The sequence below is a fragment of the Hippopotamus amphibius genome, chromosome 3, assembly GCF_030028045.1.
Source record: "Hippopotamus amphibius kiboko isolate mHipAmp2 chromosome 3, mHipAmp2.hap2, whole genome shotgun sequence".
Taxonomy (NCBI): domain Eukaryota; kingdom Metazoa; phylum Chordata; class Mammalia; order Artiodactyla; family Hippopotamidae; genus Hippopotamus; species Hippopotamus amphibius.
In genome coordinates, this window is record NC_080188.1 from 10058774 (window position 1) to 10080323 (window position 21550).

Sequence of the window (21550 nt, forward strand, 5' to 3'; positions counted from 1 at the left end):
CCATTGGGATGATTTGACCTTCCCTGGGAGCAGCAATATACAGAACAAACAGCAAGGTAGCAAGCTTATACTATTGCTAATATCTCGAGCTAATTTACCAAAGCCACCAGACTGTGCGAAAGAGCCATTCCTGGCATCTCCTCTCACATAGTAATGTTACCATGTTGAACAGCTGAGGCAAAGTGAATGCGCTGATACCTGGCTTAATATGGCTATGTGAGCACTATTTCAATAGAAGACCTGGTAGGTCTGCCTAGGATGTTTATAAATTCACATAAGTTCAATATCTTTTATACTCAATTTACCATCTTTTTATGGTATACTTTCTCCACTCCAATAAATTCTTCAAACAAATCCACAAAGCTTTCCTCAGGTAGAGTTCATCATACCCTGTATTTTTCTCTCTTTAATTAATGCTTAATTCATTTGCCTGAGGTTTTTCTCATTATAATAGCATTAACATGAGTAAAAGGCTTTGTATTCAGGACAAACAGAAATGAGGCTGAAACAAAGTATTCTCAACTGAACTCCATGCTTCTTCTTATAGGATGTCATATATGTTATTTGATCACCTCACTCCTATGGTCTTGATAGAAGAAAAAACTCTACAGTTTTCTCTTCATTTGCTTTCTATTTGTCAGAACATCTTGTTAATGATACATGTTTTTCTTAAATTACTGATACAATGAAATTTAATTCTACTAATTAAACCTAATATAGTTGAATCTTAGGCTCAGGTATATTTTACCACTTAGAAATTGTATATAACAATTATCATTTCATAGTTTAAAAAAGTATATAGAGCAGGGATTAGCAGTTTATGGCCATGAGCCAAATCCAATGTATTACCTGTTTTTATAAATAAAGTCTCATTGAAACGCGGCCATGACTTCCATAGTGGTGCAGTGGTTAAGAATCTGCCTGCCAATGCAGGGGACACAGGTTTGAGCCCTGGTCCAGGAAGATCCGACATGCCACAGAACTACTAATCCCGTGTGCCGCAACTACTGAACCTGCGCTCTAGAGCCTGTGAGCCACAACTATTGAGCCCACGTGCCACAATTACTGAAGCCCATGCACCTAGAGCCCATGCTTTACAACAAGAGAAGCCACCGCAATAAGAAGCCCACACACTGCAATGAAGAGTATCCCCCGCTCGACACAACTAGAAAAAGCCTGTGCGCAGCAATGAAGACCCAACACAGCCAATAAATAAATAAATTCATTTTTTTAAAAAAACCCAAATCCCTTGGTGTACCCCCCAAAAATAATAAATAAATAAAATTAAAAAACAAAACAAAACAAAACAAAAAGCCAAATCCATTCTTTTTCTCTGGCTACTTTTGAACTACAATGACATTGTTGAGTAGTTGTGACAGGGATGTTATGATCAACGAAGACTAAAACATTTTCTATCTTGTCCTTTACAGAAAAGGTTTGCTGACCCCTCATCTTAAGTGGTCCACTCAGATTTTATTATTTGTCTAATCCACCTATATAATTATATTATAAATATTTATACTAATGCCATAGAAAACAAGTTGTCTTGATTAAAAAATATATAGCAGCATATTGCAAGGATGGTATTATGACTGAGTGCGCTTAGGAAATGTTACTAGTTGAGAAGCAGCAGTGGTGTTTAGGATTGACTATACACAACTGAAATTAAGCAGACACAATAGTTGTGTTTCCTCTTTTAGCAAGTTCAAAATGAGAGAACTCTAGAACCTCTTCTGTGTTTTTTTATGCTATAAGCTGAGTGTATTCGAATGCCTACATCACTAAGAGAAAGAAGTTCTTCTTGCTTTTAAGAACATTAGAAGCAGAAAGATAAGATTCTTAGATAGAAATGGGACATGAAATAGTCAAGGTGGAATGAATTCATTGCGTCTCCTTAAAAAGTTCACACCTGAGGCATGCCTCTCTTCTGCCAATGAAGAGCAGTGCAAGTAAACTTTTTGGAAGATACCTGCAATCCCAGTGTGCAGAAAATTTAAGAAACATACAAAGATAAATAGGAACAACTAGAAAGCCAGCTAAAGTAAATTCATAATTTATTTCTTCATTTATTGACATTCATTCATTTAATTAAAGCATTTATTCAACTACTAGGAACCATGTTATGCCCGTCATTGAGGATAAAGAGGTAAATAAAAAGATTTTTCTTCTGAAGCATCTTTAATTTTCTGGGTTAGCAAGATGGTATGGTAGGGGGATGGAAGGGCGGATGAGAACAAGAAGATAAAAGCAAGTGTGAAAGGGTGACTTGTTCTCATTCCAAGGTATATTAAAGATCTCTGAGGAAATTTAAACTTGAGTTCTTCACAAAAAACATTAGTCTGGGGCAAGTTGAAGAAGACATCAGATCTTTTGTGTATGTATGTGTGTATTCAATCTTATATTCATAAATAGATCAAATTACTTGACAATTTATTTTGACCTTAATTATTATCAGTAAGTTTTTAAGTTTTCATGATGCAGTGTACTAAACTGCTCCACAATGCCACTCAGTAACTCAATGGAACACTGCCATCTCAAAAGCATGACTTCTAAGGAAATCTTCAGGATTAACATTTGGTCAACAGAAGGTAAGAGTGAGGCAGTAGAGGATCATACAGGGGTATTAAAAGTCATGCCTTGACTTAGACATCAATTCTTCCCACATTCTATTGGCCAACACTCACCAACACTACCCCACATGGTGCCAGGAGGTTTGCAAATGCAGCCTCTGGGTAAGCAGTCACTTCTCAGTGATTCCTTTACACTACAGAACAGATCCTTTTGGTAGAGCTGTCTCTATATCACAAGTGTTGAATAAGTTGCTGTATCTTAAGTTGCTAAACAATAATTCCAAGGACCATCAGGGTCAACTTTGTTTTCCTACAGCTATTGGAAACCCTCTTAGATCATCTATAATCATCTATCTTATATCATGATTGTTTATAAATATATTTCATATTCCAGATTGGGGTGTATATTCCTGAAGATGGGAGTTCTATGTTCATTTTCAGAAATCTTCTTCAGAGATTGACCCTGTCCATGATTGTTTAAAGTTATAGGATTACTACTATTTTAATTTCAACTAGCTATTTCAGTGGGTAGACCTGATGGATATTTACTTATTTTGGGTTAAGTTTATTGGGCTCATTCTATGACATAATTGCTACACATTTTTATATTTATAGAAGCTGAAGACTGTTGCATATTACTGACATCAGCTAACTTTTGTGAGCCTAGTAACAACAATTCTGGGAAGTCACTTTTGAAGGCCATGGGCATGACACTATATTACGGTAAAATGATTAAGAATGTCTTGTGAGATTGCATCATTAAGCTATTACTGCCTTGTTCTGCCATGAGATCATAGTTTACTTTTACTCAGTTTCTGATATTCAGAAGCAGTTTTTTCTGGCCACTTGCTGACTCTTGAGAAGACTCTGACCAGTGCATTGATTTTGTTTCCCATAAAGTATTTTCAAGCTAAGAAACCATGAACTTGAATCTATTCCAGAGAAGTTTGCTGGTAGCACTAGGATTCTAAAAGAATATATATTGCTAGATATATGCCTCTTATTTTAATGGGATTTAATATTCTCCGAGAGCAAGCATATAAAATGATATAATAATGTTAAATTAAAAAGGAAGTAATTATGAGTCATATATTGCTTACTTTTTTCCTTCCAGTTTTGTTGAGATATGGACATATAGTATTGTACAAGTTTAAGGTGTCCAGCATAATAATTTCACTTACATACATCATGAAATGATTACCACAATAATTTTACTGAACATTCATCATCTCATATAGATATAAAAGAAAAGAAAAAGAAAAAATATTTTTCTTTGTGATGAGAACTTCCAGGATCCACTCTCTTAACAACTGTCATCTGCAGCATTCAGCAGTGTTAATCACTACATATTTATCATGAATCAATGCATTGCATCCCTAATACTCATTTATCATATAATTGGAAATTTGTACTTTTGACTTCCTTCATCCAGTTCTTCTTCCCTCACCCCCTAACTCTGGTAAACACAAATCTGATCTCTTTTGTTTGTTGGTGTTTGAAGTATAATTGACCTAAAATACTATGCAAGTTCTTGTTACACGGCATAGTGATTAAATATTCCCATAGGTTATAAAATGACCACCATGACAAGTCCAGTTATCATATGTCAGCATACAAAGAAATTACTTATTTATAAAGGAAAATAATAAAATGCAAATGACTATATAGAACTTTCCCTTCCCTGATAGAGTAATAATTAGTCAATATAAACAAGATGGTTACCATATTGTATTTCACAAAACAGAGGGTCAAAGTAAACAGGAGCTACTTTGGTATAAAACCAAACACTGAGGATATTCCATTTTTGTTTTTAAGGAGATCAATTTAGAGTTAGACATAAAGCATCACATAAGTAAAATTTTATCTAAAACAAAAATTCTATCTAAAACAGAACGCTTGAATTTTGCAAATGTGAACCACCAGTTCTGAGCAAAATCTCAAGGTAAAAACTGTCACATAGTTAAACGCATGTTAACAATTTGAGTCAATTTTCTTCTTCCAGCCAAATACTGACTTTTGGAATTGAGAACTGTAAATTTCAATAAATTAGATCCCTACTACATATCTGCCTCCATCTTTTTTAACCAAAACTGTTACAACAATCTCCTAACAGACACTGTTGTCTTCTATAATCCATTATCCAAACACAGAGCAGGTTGGTTTCTCTTAAGCAGTTTCCCAGACAGAGTTAGGAATGTAAGGTGTTCATTAGGAATCAATACCTCTGAAAAGATGTAGGAGGTTGCAGGATTGCACCAAAGAAGACGTTGAATTGTGATGCATGAACAACAAACACTTGACACAGGAGATCTAGAGGGAATATTGCACATAGGGGTTCTCCTTTGTTGGCTGAAATATCTAGGTCTTTCTGCCCCTGGGCTATGGGCAGCCCTGAGAAGGCTACAACTTCAAAAGAGGTGGCTCTCTGGAGATCCTAAAGGAGCTGCGAGTTGGAGCCTGTTTGCTGACTAATCCTTGAAGCTATGATTCTTTCCTGAAGGGTAAGCTAAGCAGTGTATCTCATGCCTACCACAAAACAGCAGTCAAGCAAAGGTTTTAAAATATAAAACACTTTATATCTTTACTAACACATAACTCTTTAATGGCTTTTTTCTGCAGTTAGCACAAGTATATCATGAAATACAAAGATGGCTTTTACTAACATCTTTTCCATTTTATCTCATTTTTCACTTCCCTTTGCTCAGCCACTAATTAGTACTTAGTCTTAGAATTCTTCAAGGAACATTTACTTTTCCCAGCTTAATGACTTGTTATTCCCCATGTGTGCAATGGTCCATAACTTGACTTTGCTTGTACATTTTTTAGTTTGTAGATCTCAGTTTAAATGATTACATGAGCATAGGCCTTCTTAGACCATTCACTATAGCAGTCATTCTCATGACAGTACGTGTTTATTGTTTGTCTCCATATTATGCAATATGTTCTATCAGAGTAGTGATTACATAAATATTGTTGAATGCCATAAGGCCATACAATCATAAATTAATGGCAACATAACTTTAAAAGCCATGTTTTGTAAAAAAAATATCATATTACAAAAGCACACTAGGGTTAAATGTGAAATCTAGAAATATTTAGAACTGAATTATAATGAAACTACCATCAAAATCTGTGGCTCATGGTTAATATAATACTTGAATTACAACACAATAGAATATGAATAAATAAATGTTACAGAAAATGAAATAGATACCTAAGAACTCCATTCAATAATTTCAAACATAGATTTTTATGAGTTAAATTTATAAAATCTTCAAGATATAATTAATTTGTTTTTAATCAAGGTGTACTAAAAATTTTTTTTAATTATTTATTTATTTTTTTTGGGGGGGTACACCAGGTTCAATCAACTGTTTTTATACACATATCCCCATATTCCCTCCCTTCCTTGACACCCCCCCCTCGAGTCCCCCCCCACCCTCCCTGTCCCAGTCCTCTAAGGCATCTTCCATCCTCGAGTTGGACTCCCTTTGTTATACAACAACTTCCCACTGACTATTTTACAGTTGGTAGTATATATATGTCTGTGCTACTCTCTCGCTTCTTCTCAGTTTCCCCTTCACCCCCCGCCCCCTCCCATACCTCGAGTTCTCCAGTCCATTCTCTGTATCTGCTTCCTTGTTCTTGTCACTGAGTTCATCAGTACCATTTTTAGATTCCGTATATGTGAGTTAGCATACAATATTTGTCCTTCTCTTTCTGAGTTACTTCACTATGTATGACAGATTGTAGTTCTATCCACCTCATTACATATAGCTCCATCTCATCCCTTTTTATAGCTGAGTAATATTCCATTGTATATATATGCCACATCTTCTGTATCCATTCATTTGTTGATGGGCATTTCGGTTGCTTCCATGTCCTGGCTATTGTAAAGAGTGCTGCAATAAACATTATGGTACAAGTTTCTTTTGGGATTATGGTTTTCTTTGGGTATATGCCCAGGAGTGGGATGACTGGATCATATGGTAGTTCTATTTGTAGTTTTTTAAGGAACCTCCAAATTGTTTTCCATAGTGGCTTTACCAACTTACAGTTCCACCAACAGTGCAGGAGAGTTCCCTTTTCTCCACACCCTCTCCAACATTTGTTGTTTCCAGACTTTGTGATGATGGCCATTCTGATTGGTGTGAGGTGATACCTCATTGTGGCTTTGACTTGCATTTCTCTGATGATTAGTGATGTTGAGCATCTTTTCATGTGTTTGTTGGCCATCTGTATGTCTTCTTTGGAGAAATGTCTATTTAGGTCTTCTGCCCATTTGTGGATTGGGTTATTTGCTTTTTTGGTATGAAGCTGCATGAGCTGCTTGTATATTTTGGAGGTTAATCCTTTGTCCATTGTTTCATAGGCAATTATTTTTTCCCATTCTGAGGGTTGCCTTTTAGTCTTGTTTATGGTTTCTTTCGCTGTGCAAAAGCTTTTATGAGGTCCCATTTGTTTATTCTTGATTTTATTTCCATGATTCTAGGAGGTGGGTCAAAAAGGATGTTGCTTTGATGTATGTCAAAGAGTGTTCTGCCTATGTTTTCCTCTAGGAGTTTGATAGTGTCTGGCCTTACATTTAGGTCTTTAATCCATTTGGAGTTTATTTTTGTGTATGGTGTTATGAAGTGTTCGAATTTCATTCTTTTACATGTTGCTGTCCAATTTTCCCAGCACCACTTATTGAAGAGGCTGTCTTTTTTCCATTGTATACTCGTGCCTCCTTTGTCAAAGATAAGGTGCCCATATGTGTTTGGGCTTACTTCTGAGGTCTCTATTCTATTCCATTGATCTTCCTTTCTATTTTTGTGCCAGTACCATACTGTCTTGATCACTATGGCCTTGTAGTATAGTTTGAAGTCAGGAAGCCTGATTCCACCAACTCCATTTTTCCTTCTCAAGATTGCTTTGGCTATTCGGGGTCTTTTGCGTTTCCATACAAATCGTAAGATTTCTTGCTCTAGTTCTGTGAAAAATGCCATTGGTAATTTGATCGGGATTGCATTGAATCTGTAAATTGCTTTGGGTAGTGCAGTCATTTTCACGATGTTGATTCTTCCAATCCAGGAACATGGTATGTCCCTCCATCTGTTTGTGTTGTCTTTGATTTCTTTCATCAATGTCTTAAAGTTTTCTGCATACAGATCTTTTGCCTCCTTAGGCAGGTTTATTCCTAGGTATTTTATTCTTTTTGTTGCAATGATGAATGGGAGAGTTTCCTTAATTTCTCTTTCTGCTCTTCTGTTGTTAGTGTATAGGAATGCAAGAGATTTCTGCGCATTAATTTTGTATCCTGCTACTTTACTAAACTCATCAACGAGTGCTAGCAGTTTTCTGGTAGAGTCTTTAGGGTTTTCTATATATAATATCATGTCATCTGCAAAGAGTGACAATTTGACTTCTTCTTTTCCAATTTGGATTCCTTTGATTTCTTTTTCTTCTCTGATGGCTGTGGCTAAAACTTCCAAAACTATGTTGAATAATAATGGTGAGAGTGGACACCCTTGTCTTGTTCCTTTCTTAGAGGGAATTCTTCCAGTTTTTCTCCATTGAGAACAATGTTGGCTTTTGGTTTGTCATATATGGCTTTTATTATGTTGAGGTAATTTCCTTCTATGCCCATTCTCTGGAGAGCTTTTATCATAAATGGATGTTGAACTTTGTCAAAAGCTTTTTCTGCATCTATTGAAATGATCATATGGTTTTTATCCTTCAATTTGTTGACATGATGTATCACGTTGATTGATTTGCGTATATTGAAGAATCCTTGCATCCCAGGGATAAACCCCACTTGATCGTGGTGTATGATTTTTTTAATGTGCTGTTGCAGTCTGTTAGCTAGTATTTTGTTGAGGATTTTTGCATCTATATTCATCAGTGATATTGGTCTGTAGTTTTCTTTTTTTGTGACATCTTTGCCTGGTTTTGGTATCAGGGTGATGGTGGCCTCGTAGAATGAGTTTGGGAGTGCTCCGCCTTCTGCAATATTTTGGAAGAGTTTGAGAAGGATAGGTGTTAACTCTTCTCGAAATGTTTGATAGAATTCGCCTGTGAATCCATCTGGTCCTGGGCTTTTCTGTGTTGGGAGATTTTTAATCACTGCCTCAATTTCTGTACTTGTGATTGGTCTGTTCATGGTTTCTATTTCTTCCTGGTTCAGTCTTGGAAGATTGTATTTTTCTAAGAATGTATCCATTTCTTCCAGGTTATCCAATTGATTGGCATATAGTTGCTTGTAGTAGTCTCTCATGATGTTTTGTATTTCTGAGGTGTCCGTTGTGACTTCTCCTTTTTCATTTCTAATTCTGTTGATTTGCATCTTCTCCCTTTTTTTCTTGATGAGTCTGGCTAATGGTTTATCAATTTTGTTAATCTTCTCAAAGAACCAGCTTTTAGTTTCATTTATTTTTCTTATGGTTTCTTTCCTTTCTTTTTCATTTATTTCTGCTCTGATCTTTATGATTTCTTTCCTTCTGCTCACTTTAGGGTTTCTTTGTTCTTCTTTCTCTAGTTGTTTGAGGTGTAAGGTTAGGTTGTTTATTCGATCATTTTCTTGTTTCTTAAAGTAGGACTGTATTGCTATAAACTTCCCTCTTAGAACTGCTTTTGCTGTGTCCCATAGGTTTTGGGTTGTTGTGTTTTCGTTGTCATTTGTTTCTAGATATTTTTTGATTTCCTCTTTGATTTCTGTAGTGATTCCCTGGTTGTTTAGGAGTGAATTGTTTAGCCTCCATGTGTTTGTCTTTTTTGCAGTTTTTTTCCTGTAATTGATATCTAGTCTCATGGCGTTGTGGTCTGAGAAGATGCTTGATATGATTTCAATTTTCTTGAATTTGCTGAGGTTTGATTTGTGACCCAAGATGTGATCTCTCCTGGAAAATGTTGCATGTGCACTTGAAAAGAAAGTGTAGTCTGTCATTTTTGGATGGAATGTCCTATAAATATCAATGAAGTCGAGATGGTCTAATGTGTCATTTAAAGCTTGTGTGTCTTTATTTATTTTCTGTTTGGATGATCTGTCCATGGATGTAAGTGGGGTGTTCAAGTCTCCCACTATTATTGTGTTACTGTCGATGTCCCCTTTTATAGCTGTTAGCATTTGCCTTATGTATTGAGGTGCTCCTATATTGGGGGCATAGATATTTACCATTGTGATATGTTCTTCTTGGATGGATCCCTTGATCATTACGTAGTGCCCTTCCTTGTCTCTTTTAATAGTCTTTACTTTCAAGTCTAATTTGTCTGATATGAGGATTGCTACTCCAGCTTTCTTTTGACTTCCATTTGCATGGAATATCTTTTTCCATCCCTTCACTTTCAGTCTATATGTATCCCTTGGTCTGAAGTGGGTTTCTTGTAGGCAGCATATAGAAGGGTCTTGTTTTTGTCTCCATTCAGCCAGTCTGTGTCTTTTGGTTGGAGCATTTAATCCATTTACATTTAAAGTGATTATTGACATGTGTGTTCCAATGACCATTTTCTTCATTGTTTTGGGTTTGTATTTGTAGGTGTTTTCCTTTTCTTGTGTTTCCTACTTAGAGAAGTTCCTTTAGCACTTGTTGTAAGGCTGGTTTGGTGGTGCTGAATTCTCTTAACTTTTGCTTGTCTGGAAAGCTTTTGATTTCTCCCTCAAATCTGAATGAGATTCTTGCTGGGTAGAGTGTTCTTGGCTGTAGGTTTCTCTCTTTCAGGACTTTCAGTATATCCTGCCATTCCCTTCTGGCCTGCAGAGTTTCTGTAGAAAGGTCAGCTGTTATCCTGATGGGTTTCCCCTGATATGTTGTTTGTTGCTTTTCTCTTGCTGCTTTTAATATTTTTTCTTTGTGTTTAATTGTCGTTAGTTTGATTAATATGTGTCTTGGTGTATTTCTCCTTGGGTTTATTCTGTATGGGACTCTCTGTGCTTCTTGAACTTGGTGAATTATTTCCTTTCCCATGTTGGGGAAGTTTCCACTAGAACCTCTTCAAATATTTTCTCAGACCCTTTCTTGTTTTCTTCTTCTTCTGGGATGCCTATAATTCGAATGTTGGTACGTTTAAGGTTATCACTGAGGTCTCTGAGGCTGTCTTCTAGTCTTGTTATTTTTTTTTCTTTTTCCTGCTCTGTGGCCTTTATTTCTCCCATTCTATCTTCCAACTCACTTATTCGTTCTTCTGCCTCAGTCATTCTGCTGGTTATAGCATCTAGAGTATTTTTAATTTCCGTTATTTTGTTATCCATTGCTGTTTGTTTTTCTGAGTTCTTATGAACTGTTTCTTGTACTTTCTCTATTTTGTTATCGAGATTTTGTATCATTTTTACTATCATTACTCTAAATTCTTTTTCAGGCATTTTTCCTATTTCCTCCTCATTTATTTGTTCTTGTGGGTTTTTTTCCTGCTCCTTTGCCTGCATGGGGTTACTTTGTTTCCTCATGGTTGTCCAAGCTTTTGGGGTTGCTTGTCCTGGTGATAGAGGTGTTTATAGAAGACTGTCCAAGCCTCAGACTAATGTCCAAGTATTGGATTAAATGAATATTCAGTCTAGGAAACACATACATGTATAAGACACACAATTATTGAATCCGTTAGGACATAAGGCTCTAGAAAGACCTGACAGAACCCCAGTGTGCTATCAGATATTCAAAGAGAAACCCTGCAGAAATTGACAACTGAAACAGAACAAATCAGAGACAAAAGCAAAAGCAAACAAACAACAAATAACACCCTACACATACAAACATCAATCCAGGGAGATTTTGTAAGCTAGGATCAAATATAGAAATGAGCTGGAGTACCACCAGAGAGAATGGAGATTCTCAGAATGTAATTAGACAACTGTACTAAGAACTAAGATAAAGACAACAGCCTAATATTAATACCAAGGCAGTGCATCATCTGGAGAATAGAGCAAGGAGTCTGAGCAGGCCGATAGTGTTGCTTATAAGTATGTTAAGATAAAATAAACTTAAAATGGCTGGAAGAAAGGGGAACAGAAGAGCGTAATGTGGTTGGAAATATGCAAAGAAAAAGAAAGGAATAGAAGTGTATAAAAGATAGGGATGAAAGGAAAGTATGAGAGATATTTTGTCCATACTACCAAAAACTTAGCTAGATGTAGAAGTATATAAAAAGGCAAAAAAAAAAAAAAAAAAAGAATAAAAAATATCCTTAAAAAATTATGTTATAATACTTGTAGATTCCTTAGGGCTAAGATAGTATTTAATAAATCAAAAAAAAAAAAAAAAAGAGAGAGAGAAAGAAAAGAAAAAAAAAAAAAAATCCAGAACTGATCCCAGAATGGACCAGTTCAATAGGTACTGATACTACTATTTCTGTTTCCTTAGCGTCTCAGCTGTAAATGTCCTTCTCCTTGCCTTGGGTTTTTTTTTGCATTATTCTGTGACCAGCAGAGGTTCCTTTATTGTTCATCTGTAAGCGTCGGTGTGTGGGGAGGGAGAGGGTACAAGAGTGGCTCCTTCTCCTGGGAGTGAGTGAGCAGTGGCGCACTGTTGTTTCAGTCAGGCTTGGAGGTGCCTGTTGCAGAAGGCGCTGGTGGCTCAGGCGTACACAGAAAGTCTTAGAGTTGGGCCTCTCTCAGGGTTTTTTCTTTTTGATGCTGGTTTTTTTTTTTCTCTCGGCAGCCTCCCTGCTGCTGGCATTGCAAGGAGTTTTAATCTAGCCCCGCCCGAGTGCCTGAGGGTGCTTGTTATCCCTGAGCGCCTTAGGTGGCCCACAGGGCATCTCTCCACTGCCTGTTGCAGAGGCACCGAAAGAGAGGGAGAGGCTACGTGCGCGGCTCCTCCCCCCCGCCCGGGAGCCTGCAGCCTCCACCGCCATCACGGCCGGGCAGCTCTCAGGGACGGGCACTCCTCTCCGCGGACCTCCTCCCTCCTGTCCCCTCGGTCCGTCACCCTAGCGGCAACAATGTTTCTCCCCCTGAACCAGCTCTCTGGTTCCCACGCTCCCGCTGCTGGACCCTCCGTTCAGCCGCGGATCGATGTCTCGGTCCTGGAACACTGAGCTGCGCTGCAGACCCTCCGTATGTTTCTCACTCCCTCCCGTCTGCCACAGCTCCGCCGCTTCACCCTCTTTGAGCCCTCGTAGATGCCTCCCTACCGGCTATGTCGGGCTCCCCGCAGCCCTTTCTGGTGTCCGAGGCCATCTGCTGGTGTTCAGCTGGTTCTCTGTGGGAATGACTGCGTCCTTCCATGCATTCCCAATGCATCTGTGGAGAGGGATGCACTCCACATCTCTCTACTTCGCCGCCATCTTTTCTCTCCTAAAAATTTTTTAAAGCTATCTCATTTATCAATTAATTTAATAAGGCCCTATAATTATGTTTCCAAAACCAGATCAGGACAAAAAGAACCAAATAAACAAAAACAAGTACAGGGCCATTTCACTGAGACATATAGATGTTAAAATTCAGAGGAAATTATTAAGTAATAGTACATTTATACTGTACAGTTAAAGAGACTAATTTTAGGAATGTGGAAATATCTCAATAACAGAAAAAATAATCTATTACTATATTTGATAACCTTAATAAATTAAGGGAGAAAAAACAATTTTGCTTCATAAGTTCTTTCAGAAAATAAAACAACATGTATAGATTCATCCCTTATTTGTGATACAAATGCTTAGTGAAAGAGTAGAGACTTCTTAAGTACATAAAAGTTGACTTTATTTACCAAAACCTGTAACAAATATTACATTACATTTAATGAGGATACTTTATACACATTCCCTTTAACATCAGGAATAACAAAATAATGTCTAATATAACTTTTTTTGCTACATTGTAATCAAGACCCTAGCCAATCTTATCCATAAAGAAGCAAAATAGAAGTTTAATTTATTTGAACATGATAGAATAATTTACCTAGAAAATCTAATGGAAGCAATGAACTATTTGAATTAATTATAATTTCAGCAACACTGCAGAAATGAAATAAAAACTTCACATGCCCAACTCAGTGTCGTTTCTCTGCAGCAGCAATTATATGCTGGAAAATACAAAGGAGAGTAAGATAAGATATAAAGAGCAAGTAAAAATACAACTACCTGGGAACTACGTTACTAAGAATTAATAGACATTTCATGAAAAAACTTTAGGCTTCTAATGAAAGAGGGATAATGATCCAGATTAAGGTTTCCCAATCTCAGCATTATTGACACTTTGTAACAGATAATTCTTTGTCACATAGGGCAGCCCTGTATGTTGTAAGATGTTTTGCATTCTTGCCTATGTGTCAGTAGCATCTCTCCAGTTGTAACAACCAAATTACTAAATATCTCCAGATTTTGCCAAATGTCTCCCAGAGGACAAAATTGCCACTGATCTAAAGGAATGAAGAGATAATTGATGCCTTTAAAAGAGATAACCTAATAATACAAAAAGATGATTTATCCCCACAAAGTAATCTATGATTTCATTGTAATCACAATAACAATTTCATTTGGAAGATCCTTTATAAACTTACTCTTACATATATAGAAATACAAAAGGAATAAAGACTTGCTTAGAGAGGCAAAAACATTTTCAAGCTTCAAAGTCAGAATCATGATATTTACATTAAAAGCAACAACAGCAATAATAATAAACTGTCTTAACTAAAAAAAAGGAGAGAAATAAACTATTGGAAAAATAAAGAGCTAGCTGTAGAATAGAGGCACAAGTGGAAATTTATACTTTTCTAAAGGGGGCACTAACACAGTATACTGGAGAAATTTCATAAAGTTTAGTAGATGGTGTTAGAAAAACTGGATTAGCATACAGAGAAAAGTCATACTGAATTATTTTTTAAGATTCTAAGTAATATCAGGTTCTATTTTCTACATAAAAATGGATTCTAGTTGGATTAAATACAATATATAATTAATAAACACATAAAATACCTTTCCGTCCTGGAGTGAGAAAGAGGTTTTTAAAAGAAACTTCAAAAACACAAAAATGAAGGCAAACATGATTAACACATTACATCAGATTTTTGTTTTTCTGTTCATAGGGTGAATAAATGGTGAAAGTTAAAAGATATATAAGAAAATATGAAAATATACTCCAGACATCTAGAAATGACAATAGATTCACATCCAGAATAGGCAGAGAACTCCTACAAATGAACAAAGAAAAGACTAAATAAAAATATTTAAAAATTGCAAGGAAGTGATAAAAACTCAGTTACAGAAGAAAAAGGTGCCGGAGCTAATGAAATATGAAAAATATTTATAATTGTGAGTAAGCAGTGGAAAGAAAATTAGAGTAACAAAAAAAAATGGCTTTGCTTATTGGACTGGTGGTGATCAAAAAACTGGAAAATGTCAAGTGTTAGTGGGGATGTGAGTCTCACTGTTGGTAAGATTGTGGGGATTGGCAGTCATTCTAGAAAGCTCCATATGGGGACATGTGCAAGGTCATTAATTGCATCAATGTTCCCAACCAGGGAAAGGCATTGGAAGCAAGTTGACTATCCATCATTTGAAGAGTGGTGGATAAAATGTGGCAGATAACACCGTGGAGTGTTATAAAGAAAAGTTGTCACTTAGATGTATACACAGCATAATGGATAGATCATAGATATACAATGCTTTGTGAAAAACAGAAAAAATCAAGAGAGCTGATATAATAATATTTAACTGTTAAGCAGAAACTTGTATCTCATAGCTTAGGTAAAATATCTTTCTGGTAGGAAGTTTTGTTCTAAGTCTTTTGTAAAGGTCATGTAGTTATGTGCTCTGGCTGCACCCCTCCTTTGGAGTCAAGTTGCCTACTCTACTTAATTGTATTTCTAATTACATTTTCAGAACTATAGCTAGAATAAACCAGAGTGTACACTGTTTATGTTCAAGTTGCATACTATTATTTTATCTTCCTTGTATCTCTATTTCCTGGTTCTCTAGTACCCCCCCAAAGTGTAATTAAACAGAAAATACAATTTATGCTGTGCTTTCAAAATCTGTCCTGTTGCCATCTTCCCTCGCAAGTTGGTCACATGTCCCAAAAAGCCCTACATAACTAAGAATACATAACTTCTCACAAAGTACATATATTATTTTTTTATCATTTTCTCACAAAATGTAGAAAACTAAAGCTTCCATATCTGTGTTCTTAATCAGATGAGCTATGAGAGGAAACAACTCTGAGTTATTGAAAAAAATTCAATGAATTAAAAAAGAAAAGATGTCATCTCCTGAACTTGCCTGATACAAATGACTTTTTGAGTCATGGGAGAGAAGGAATTGGAAAACTAAGATATCTTCCCGTATTTTCAAGTTTTTTATTTCATGTAATTAATCAGAGTTACCATGCTAACATTCATGAAAGCCAGAATATGTTTTCCCACAATCCAGATATATCTGTCTTCTAAACAGCATCCTTACATTTCAAATATTTCTCTCTCTCTTTCCTTGTGTATGAAAGAACATTGTATTATATACATATTTAAATTTGAATTACATATGACATATTACAAAATATAAAAGATATTTTAAGGCACTATATGAAAAAAATAAAACTAACATAATAGATATTCTGAAATTTTATATAGAAATTATATATAGAAATTTAGATTATATATATAATTAGAAGTAATATGCATGTAAATGTATATAATATATATTATATATAATTGTCTAAGAAATGGGCTATTTCTACAGGGCTTCAAGCATAAAGCCAATTATGTTCCTTTTTCTATTTCATACCATCTTGTTCTTTTCAGTCCCTCATACACCTGTTCAAGCTTTTTTAACTCATGATTCCAATAGTTGGCACTGTTCTCAACTTTGTTTTAACCAATAATGTGAATGATATGAAGATTATGTCTTAATCTACATAATTGGAAAAAACAGTCTGCAGTCAAGAGTAAAGGACTTTAGGACTTTGGACCTTTCTAATTTGTCATCTATATCTGGGTGGGTAAACAAGGTCAAGATGAATTCATCCAACTTCACCATCAGATCAGCTTCTGTTTCTTCATCAATACTTAATTGACAGTTCTGCTGTTCAACAAAATCATTCAGTCAGGGCCAGGCACTTTTCTACAAACTGAAAATATAGAATAACAAAGAATAGACAAGGTCTCTGCTCTCATAGATCCTTTGTTTTAATAAACCAGTCAACAAATAAATACAATTGAAAAGGGCTATAAAGAAAAAGGAAACAGAGTGATGTGATAGCAAGTACCTACCAGGCTTATGTATGTGTGCATAGCTAGGAGGAGACCACTTGGAACTGGATTTTGAGGAAAGACTGTACAAATGTAATAGTTGAGAAGAAACCAATGGGAAAGAAAAATCAGCCACAGGAAGACCAACGGATTGGAGACTTGAACTCATAAATTCCAACATGCTTTCTATTACTGTTCATTGTATCCAATCAGATAGGCTATTTCTGTTTTAAGAAGGGCCCGTATATTATTTTCCTCTCTTAACTTAATATATTTGGAGTTTATTGATTTTGTAGCTCTATATTTTCCCTCAAATGGTTGTAAGAGATAAAGGGAAGGTTGCTGAAAGGATTACATTGAGTTACCATATTCATGATTTCAGTTAATTATCTTTCAATAAATGCTTTGGGTTCAAACTCTCTAAAAGAAATAAGGGAAAGATTTTAATTTGTTCAATTGAAAGACATATCAAATACACATATTGGTCATTACATAGATAAGACAAAATTTTCTAAATCCCTGTTTGTTTTTTTTTAAACTGATTGTTCAGGTTTTTTTTTGCTTGTTTATTTGAATTGGGATGATGATTAAAGAAACCAGAAATGTTTTGATAGGGTGGCCTACTAGAGGAAAGTTGTCTTAAGATACTTTAAGAACAATACAAGAAATTTAATTTCTTTTCTTCATTTAGAATTATTCTAATTGTAGGTGAACTGCATAGAAGATCACAGTGCTTCTGTCACCTGCAACTTCTTTCCTCAAAGGACAAGGGACAAAAGATTATTTATACCATCAGAAATCATCAATCTCCTACTTCCCTTTCCCCTATGTTTAAATTAATAGATATTTTAGGCACCTGCCAATATTTGAGTGGTAGATTTTTTAAAGGAAAACTTCTAAATATTCTAGGAAATGGTTTGAAGAGGAGCTGATAAGATTGGTTAAATTCAAAATGCAAAAACATGCTGGAAAATCATGTCAGAAATCCAAATGTAAACATTTAAATGGAGACAACAGTGTTCAAGTTTCATAAATGTACAATAATTAGGTTAGAAGCAAAATATGTGCAAGCAGAAAACAGTCATATGTTAACCTAGTCTGACGCTCAGAGAATAATCTCAGGTTCATTTGAAAATCTGCAACTGTTCATAAGTGTCTTAGATTGCTTTCATGCTTAGTTCATCAGTTTGAAAAAAGTTGTGCACATATTGTAAAATTCTTGTGCATATGTTACCAGCTCTTCTTTTGCTGTTTATATCACCACTAATTAACATTTTTAATTAAGACAAAAAACACTGTTAGCATAATTCATGAAAAATTGGAGCAGGTGTTTAGGGTAATAATTTGTATAAATAGCTCTTGCCCTACACTAGCATCTAAATTATAATCATTAACTAGCTTTTTAGTGGATCAAAGTGAAAGTCTTTCTTTTATTTAATTAAAGGAGAAAATGGGAAAGAAAAATAAACCACAAAAATAAATGCAGACACTACAAAATTCTACTATTCTCATTATATTCCTAGTGTATACGACATTTAGAACTTATCCTTCTTGAAGCCCATCTGGTCCTCTTCCCCTCCACCACCTCTGACCTTGTACTCTTCAATTCACTCTTGAAAGCACAGTTCTAAATAGAAATTTCCTTCCTGACTTTCTCTGCTCTTCAAATTTCTTCTCGCATCAGAAGCAGGGTGGGTTTTTACAGCATATTGTACTATATTCCATTAAAATAGGTACTCACCGAATCAAAATTAGTTAATAAATATGTCCATTTTGTCTAGTAAAAGAGCAAAGCACTAGAGGACTTATATTGCCAGCACAGTGCTAAATTAAGTTAACTTAGCTCATTGAAGTAAATTAAATTAAATTCGCTATTTAAAGAGAGTTACTTACAGTACATGCATCACTTGTGATATGCCAAATTATGTGGCTTCAAACTTACCTAAAATTCAATAGCATCACTTCTTATTCCTCTTGCAAAGGTATTCTTCTGCCTGTGTTCAGAATCTGAGTCAAAGGCATCATTGGTGCCCTAGATGCCCAGGAAGAGACTGCAGATCTATCTATAATGTTTTTCCTCTCTCATCTCTGACAGTCAATGCCCACAACCCACCATGACAACTAAAATTTAGTGAACGTGTATTATGCTCAGGGCTGAGAATGCAAGAAAGTATAAAATACTGTATTCTAGCTATGGCTCTTTTGAAATGCCTCTGTTATTACCCTTTCTAACACTTCAGTCCTTTGCCCTGTTCATGTTCTTATCATTCGCCTAGGTGATTCTAATAGCCCTGGTTTGCGTTTCCAGCACTCAGTCTTTTAACCTTCATACTGTGGCCAAATTTTTTTTCTAATTTTTTCTTATAAAAAATTGTTAATTTGTCTTTTTTTTCTATTGGTAAGTAGTAGCTGTATTTGCCCTTTCTATGTAATAACTTAATTGTGAAATACATATCACATATTCATTGATCTGACCCTGGCCTATTGTCTGTGTTTGTTTCTCATTCCGTTATTCTCCAGTTCATACAGAACTCTGCATCATCACTATGACAAAGTATTTTGTATAATTCCCCTTGGAAGTTTGATATATTTTATGTTTATTAAAATGAGGTGGTTATAGCACATTTTCTGATGTCAAATGAATGATGCAGTACATAACAATAAAGTCAGAGATAGGGTTAGATATAAGACTGGTAAAAACCAATATGGAACTATTTGCCTAATGAAAAAGGAGAAATATTAAAACCACAAACTGTAAGTAGATGATTCAAATTATGTCCACTCCAAATTGTGATATGCACAAAATATTTACAAGTTAATAATATATAAAGCAATTTTGAGGATTCGCTCTATATTCACTCCATAGACATTTTTAAGTTTATAATACTTAAGTATATTTGTCTCTTTTTATATATCCAATTGTCAATTTTGCTATAGGCACAAGTAAACATAACTGATCAGTAATCTTTGAAAAGTTAAAAAAGATATTGTATATCTCTATAATGTCCTTTTGAGTAATGACAGTACTATTTAATGTAAAATTTTTACTTTATGTGGTTTTAGCCTATTCATTCTAAGATGAAAAGAGAAGCATTTCATAAATTTTATAGTTTTATTTTTCATAGAGGTTACCACTCCCTGAATGTGTAGTGTTTATTTACTTGTGCATTTCTCTATAATCTGTCCCATTAATACAGTGTAAGTTTCATAAGGCAATCATTTTGTTTGTGTTTTCCAAAAAGGCACATGTTGAAATTCAACTCCAAGGTGCTGGTATTAGGAGGTGGGACCTTGGGGAGGTGATGAGGCTATAAGAGTAGAATGCTCAAAATGCCTTGTAGAAGAGACCCCAGAGAGCTCCCTTGTGTCTTCTGCCCCATGAGGATACTGTAAATAGGTGGCTGTTTCTGAACCAGTAAGCAAGCAGGCATCAGACACCAAATCAGCTGGTGACATGATCTCGGACTTCCCAGCCTCCAGAACTATGAGAAATAAATGTTAGTTGTTTAAACCACTCAGTCTATGTTACTTTTGTTATGCAGACTAAATGGACTAAGTTGGAGTCTGTGGAGGTTCATGAAGATTCATAGAAACAATCAAGACTCCTGAACAAGTCCTATATATAAAATTGTATCTCCATTTTCTTTTATGTAAACATATGATTTTTTAAAAAGGACATGGCAAAAGACATTTAGAAATTATACTATATTTATTTTACTGCCAAATCTAACTACACTTGTTCTGTTACCTCAAAATTTGAAAAGACAAAAAAGAAAAACCAACAGAAAATCATTTTAAGTTGTTTCAAATAAACAAATATAATGATTAAAGAAAAACATGAACTCCTGAAGGATTTGTACTATGAATAAACTATTACAGATTCTGAGGTTTTATTATGAATGTATTTCATGCAATAGTTAAGATTTAGTTGCCCACATGTTTGCTACTATTTTATATGTATGTTTTAGATGATAAATTTTGTAGTCAGTGTTTAACTTGTATACACTGTATGTGAAGATTTGCTTAATGAATGTTTCTCTAAAGTGATATAGCCAATCATTCCATTTCATATGCATAAAATATATTATACAAACAAAAATTAAAATTAAAAACCTTAATCACAATTACACTCTGTTAGATGAACTAATCACTTTTTCCAATATTCCTTTATAGATTTCACTGTTCATATAGGTGTGTTTGTGTTTGTATGCATTAGTTTATGATTTATGTGGAAGTTATGACAGCATAAATGTTTTTTACACAGTTGCATTATCTTCATAGATAATATTTAAATAAATACATCAAATACATTTAAATGATATAACCCAATTTTCTTAACCATGTTATAGTGTTCAAGGACAAGCTGATTATTATTACTCCTAGGTTATTACCATTGGAGATAAACCTGCAATGGATATCTTCAGATATTGTGCTTTTCCTCTAATTTGAATGATTATTTTGGGATAATTTACTAATAGTCAAAATATATGAACATTTTAAGATTCTATAATTATTGTCAAATCACCTTCCAAAGAGGTTTTACCCTTTGCATTTAATGTTGCCTTTATTGTTAGTATTAACATTGGAAATTGATGACACTACCTCATGGGCAAAACGATAAAGAAGAGAACATATTTATAAATCAAGGATAGTTCTTGGAAATTTGGAGTACCATGGGTAGACACTGAGATTCCAAGGAAAGGGGATAATGTCTAATTAAAATTTGAATATGTAGGAATGGAGATTGATTTAGTTACTACAAGGGTGAGTCAAAAATTATCTGCACTCTGATTATATTAAAACTTCTGTTGGCTGCACTGTCTTATC